Source organism: Protobothrops mucrosquamatus, unplaced genomic scaffold (genome assembly GCF_001527695.2).
Source record: "Protobothrops mucrosquamatus isolate PMUCROS unplaced genomic scaffold, P.Mucros_1.0 scaffold_198, whole genome shotgun sequence".
Classification (NCBI taxonomy): domain Eukaryota; kingdom Metazoa; phylum Chordata; class Lepidosauria; order Squamata; family Viperidae; genus Protobothrops; species Protobothrops mucrosquamatus.
Genome location: NW_015386274.1, coordinates 635,897 through 641,703, shown reverse-complemented (window position 1 = coordinate 641,703; position 5,807 = coordinate 635,897). Strand labels below are relative to the sequence as shown.

Below are 5,807 nucleotides of genomic sequence, written 5' to 3'. Positions count from 1 at the left end.
GCTTTTTTTCATATGCTTCAGCAAAAAAGTTTGAAGGTCTGGCATCTCCCTTTCCATGTAAGGCTCTAATCTAGATGATCCGAAGTGTTATTTCCTTGGCATGTGAAATTAAACATTATGCAATAGTGAATGCACTCTGTTAACTGTCTTTTCTTGGTTATTGGCATTTGGATCAGTCTCTTCTAATCTGTTGGCCATTGTAACATTCTTCAGATTTGCTACTCTAGTTTGGTTAGAACCTTTATTGCTTTTTGTAGAGTGCCATGTTTCCATAGATATTCCATCAATTCCTGTAGTCTTCCAATTTGGTAATGACTGGAACCTTAACCTAACTTAGTCTTCTAATAATAGACATTCTTGTAAATAAGGAAAAAGTTATCTTGGATGTTGAAAATATTTCAATATATTCTTTCCATATTTGTTTCAATCTGCTACAGGTAGTCCTCAATTTACAGCTACAATTGAGTCCAAAATTTCCATTGTTAAGCATGGTAGCTGTTAAGTGAGTTGTGCCTCATTTTACAATATTTTTGCCACAGTTGTTAAGCGAATCACTGCTTTATTAAATAAATCTTGCAGTCATTAAGCGAATCTGGCTTCCCAGATTCGCTTAATGTCAGAAACCAGCTGGGAAAGTTACAAATGGTGATCACATGACAGTGCAACTGTCATAAATACATGCCATTTGACGAGCACCCAAATTTTGATCACATGATCATGGGCATACTGCAATGGTTACAAGTTTGAAAACTGATGTCACTTTTTCAGTGGCCTTGTAATTTCGAACAGTCATTGAATGTAAGTCAAGGACTATCTCTGTACTATCTGTTTAGTGTTGTTCACCGTATCAGCTTGAAGTTACAATCTCTTTCTTACTCCAGACCTCTTTGGAAAATTTATTTCTCTGTGGTTTTTTTATTTTTAATCTCATTGCAGGTGTTGTTTGTTCTAAAAGTTTTCTGATATTCTTTGTTGAACCTCTTCCTGAGAACTTGGTCTTTCTTGACTTTGGTTCCAGTTTGCTTTGACAATCTCTTTTCGCATGCTTAACAGCTTATCTATTTCAGACAAGTTAGAAATGCAATTTGCAGAGTTTCATTTTTGCACCGTTCATTTTTCTAACTTACAAAACGCATTAGTACATAAATATCCAATATTATCTGTCAATTCAAGAACAATTCTATTCAGAGAAAGCCCATATTTATATCGTTTCGGGACAAAACCTACAGTGAGGTATCGGCGGCAGCCACTTGAAGCACATTGCAGCGGTATAAACAGCAAGTGTACGAGAGTGCTGTGGCGCGCACGAGAACGTCCCCCAACTCGCTCTCGCGGGCCACTAGCATAGCGGCAACTGTGGCAGCAGCGGCTGAATTGCCACCAGTCCCCTCCGCCTCCGCCTCCGCCCCCTCATCAGGGGGCCGCGAAGACAAGACGCGAAGCCCTAGGGCCGCTGCCGGGCATGCGCGACGCCCCAGGAATATGGCGGAGATGGCAGCGTGAATGTTGGTGGTGGCTGCGGCACTGCGCAGCTGACAGACGGGCGAGTCGAGCCCACGGCGTGCCGCGAGACCGGGACTTCCTCGTGTTCGGTAAGTGGCGCCGGTTCCCGAGTGAAGGTCCGAGCGTTTTTGGCTTCCGAGGAAGAAAAGCAGGCGGAGCTGGACTCGCCTCCCCCCTTCGCCGCAGTTTTCTCCTCTCTTCGCTGCGGGATCTCCCGGGTCCTGCATTCTAAAGCGCGGACTGAGAAGGGAAAACGCTGATGTCAGATCAGCAGCCCCTCGCAGAGTATTTGGTGTCTGCGAGGTCGGCGTCACTTGTTCCGGATATTCGTCCTCGACCTCCCCCAACCAAGTCTTCTTAGTGACTATCTTTTCTCCTTCAGGTTTTCCCGAGCTGCCTCTCTTCTCGGCCTCTTTGGGTCCTGGGGCAGTTTGGAGCGCGCGCTGCCCTTAGTTGTTTACAAATTGCCCAACCTCCCCTAAATAGTGGGTCGTTTGCACTGAGAAGGGGGGGGGGGGGGCTCTTCTTCCTCAGCTAAACCTTCACGTCCACCTTTCTGATGATCAAAAGGCAAAGGGAGGAGAGAGAGAAAACATTGCATTCCTCTTTGAGGAGGGGCAGGAGGAGGTGGGAGATCTTGCGAGAGGGGAACTCACCCCTGCATTTAGCCAGGGGGCATGGCAGGTCTCATTCCCTCCCGCTTTCGCTCGTTTTCTCGCTCTGGAAAGCACTGCTAGGTCGAGGCCGGCAGGAGAGCCGGTTCTGGACGGGCAGTTCTGCGCTTTGAATGCTGCGCGGTTTTATTTGAAAGGGGAGGAGAGAGGAGCGGCTGACATCTGACCAGAGCTGAGCCAGCACAGCTGTCGCATTTAGCCCTAGGTAAATTTGGTAACAACGCTGGCTTTTCTGTTGGGCATGCTGCTTAACACGCATTTCACTTTAGTAGGGCGGGAATAACCGTGGGCACTGAAGAAGAGGCGGGGGCAAAGGCGAATCTTTTCCCCCCAAGCTTTTCGGGCTAAGCGCTCAAGGACTAAAGCTGTTCGCGGCAGTTCTGCACTTTTTTGACCCCCGCGCGCGCATTTTGAGTTGGCTCTTATTTTTGGCTTGCTTGGATGTGGTTTGACAGGAGCGTAGACGTGGACACACCTCTTCGAGATGTAGCTTTCTTCTGGCTGAGGACTCTCCTCCCTTTCCTCTTCTTTGGCATGGAGTACTAAATGCGAGTGGGGCCTCGTGGACCGACTGTTGCTGCAGCAGTTACTTTATCTTGGTTGGCGGACAAATAGGCACCCAAAGAATAGATGCGTTTTCTTTGCTTCTGGTAACCAATGAGTTGGGTGCGGTGTTTGCTTCTTCTCGTTATGTAAATGAAGGGCAATCTTTCTCCGAAGTCAGTGAGACTTGGCCTAAAGAGCCTTGAGGACGAGTGGAAGGTATATTAACGGAGAAACACGATGCTTCTCTAGTGCAAAATTGTGCCTAGAAATTGTCTTCTGTGCAGGAACAAGAGGTTTCAGAACATTCATTACTTTGGGTTTGTATGTATGTTGGCCACAATACACTTCTGATCCCATTCATTTCTTCGAAGAAACAGTTTCAGCCTGTGCCTATTTTCTTTGTCAATTTTGACCATGGGTACAATCTAGTGCCTGGAAGCACGCTCAGTACAATTTAGGATAGCTTACTTTTGAGTAAGTATGCAAAACATTGCACTGTATGGTTTTAATAGTTAAGGTACCTACCAAGGAACAAGCCCCATTGAGCACACTGAGAAATATTTGTAAGTAATAATACATAGAATTGCTTTTTGTGTTTGCAAACTATAGTAGTTAGTCTCCACTAAAATGTTTTTATTTGCCTTGCACAAAATCTTGAGTATGTTTCTAAGTATGTAGGATTGCACGGATAATCACTTTAAATAAAAATCTAATACTATTAAACAACAAAGATTTTTTTTAAATGTAAAGTTTCAGTAACTTATGGTATAAATATGGAGATCCATTGTGTTAATACAATATGTGTCAGCTCAATTGTAATTTAGATGAAAATCCATGTTATTTTGCCAGTAGGTACACAGTGGTTGAATTAGATTAGTTGATCCTTGTCTCTTGAGCTGCTAAAAAGAGTTTAGGGAAAACTTAAAAAACAATTGTATTCAAAGTGTAATTTTAAAGTACTGATGCAATTATTCTAAATCTTAGTCCTATAAATAAGAACATGGTCTCCAAGTTTAGGTTCCTAAACATCTTTATTTAATTTGCGTAAAAGTTTGGATAACTTTTGAGGCTTATACCCAAGTATACATTAAAAATGGTATTAAGGTAAAAGCACGTTCGGGATAACGGCATAAAAATATATTTTTTACAGAGTTTTTTTCCCTTAAGGATAGGGAATACCGTAATATGGCTATAGAACTTAAGGACTAATTCACTGTTGATATTTCCCTCTTCCCTCCAGCCCCATAATGGTTGAATTATATACTAGTAATTAATTCTGCTATTGCAGCAATTTCTGTGTTAAAGCTTATTTCCCTTTATTCTTGTCCATGCAGTTTGCTGCTGTAATATTCCAGTAGTAATGTGTTTAGAAGAAAGCGAATCAATCCAAAGTAATGAACTCTTTGCTCTATAATTTAGCTGTGAAAAATGAGTAGAAATCACACAGGATTAAAAGATACATGATTTTTGCAGACCTGCAAGTATGACTTTCCCAAGTCCATTCATTTTTCTTATATATGTTCACATACAGTACACATGGCTGATTGAGGGCAAGATAAGTTATATGGAGTTAATTACTGTATTTCCCCCCACTACTTGCTTATCCACTTGTATGTAGTACAAAATAAAATCTGCATTCAGATAGAAAGTTTGAAAGTATAGTTTAAAAAACTCAGTACTTATAAGACATATTGATCAAAATATGATGGAACAAAGCATGTTTATGCCATTGGGATACTGTTACTACTAAAATGTCTGCAATTGGAAGACAAGAATTTTAAATATTTAGAGGTGAGTTAGTGCTAAATTTATTCCATTCTTGTAAGAGTTATTAGTGTTATATTCAGGTTGCTCATCTGCTTAGGTACATAAACTCTGCAGTACCTACTTATAATAAAGTAAACCTGACTTTATTTTAGGTTTGTGAAAAACCTTTTAAAGAATAAAGACAAGTTGTATTACAGGATGAAACAACATCCTAAAAATTTAGGATATATAAAGTATAATTTGGCCTGCAATAATTGATACATTAATTTTTTAGTCTATTATAGCTTGTCTTTAGAATTGTTTTATTTTAACACATCTAGGAATGTTTTGATCAGCAGTTATATTTTTCTCTAATAAAAAGATTTTATGCAGGGTTTATAAATATTTCTTTGCTTATACAAAATGCATGTAAGAGAAAATTAGTTTCAGTAATTAGTATCTTTAATTAGCATCTTTAATTCTAACTAAATTTATATGACTGGATTGCATTGATGGTGCTCTTTATGTAGAAAATTGTTGTTTAAAAAGTTTAAAGTTTATTTATGATATGAAGCACTATCATGAAAATGTTTAAATGAAAGATCTAGAGCTTTTTGAAAGCAACAGGTGTAAATGTAAATTGGGTTTGTCCTTCAGAAAACTAATCCTAGTCTCAGAGCATTATAAAAACTCCTGTCTCACTTCTAGTTTAAATAGCACACAGCTATTCAAACAGTTATGCAGCATGTGGGAAAACAACTGTGCTTGATCCCTGCAATTAAGGGCTTTTTTCCCCTAGTAAAGCAATTTCTGTTTACTGAATTGGAATTGCAACAAACAATTTTGAGATTTTAATTTGATTTGCTTTGATTTGCTAAGGACATCAAACTCCAAAAAGACTCTTAAAGTACAGATGTAAGATTCTAGTCAGTATAAATGTATTTACAAAATTATCCTCCTCTAAAGTAACTTTATAAGAAGGCATATGTAAGAAAGAGATTTCATTATACAAATCAGTGAGTAGCATGGCAAAAAAGCAGTTTGAACAGGTATGTAGTTTAATTATAATTCTGAATAAATGTTACTTTTCTTGGTCTGAAGAATGCTCCTTCTAATCTTGTTAAGATCACTGTAATTTATTTATTTTATTTATTTATTTATTTATTATTTGGATTTATATCCCGCCCTTCTCCTCGTAGGACTCAGGGCGGCTGACAATCAATTAAAATACATAAATAACAATACAAATTTAAAATTAATTAAAAGAGATATTTAAATATTGTCCGATTTAAAATATAATTAAAACCCCTCTAAAAATTACCCTAGGCCAGTCCTGCA

The 5,807-nt window shown here is 39.2% G+C and overlaps 1 protein-coding gene across 1 annotated transcript in view; it reads left to right on the top strand.

Annotated features, from left to right (window-relative positions):
- Positions 1 to 1,478: 1,478 nt before the first annotated feature.
- The window catches only part of LOC107295865 (sex comb on midleg-like protein 2), a 32,273-nt gene continuing 27,944 nt past the window's right edge, over positions 1,479 to 5,807 (top strand). The window contains exon 1 of the mRNA XM_015825203.1: positions 1,479 to 1,592. The gene's annotated coding sequence lies outside the window, so the exon portion shown is untranslated. The remainder of the gene's footprint in view (positions 1,593 to 5,807) is intronic.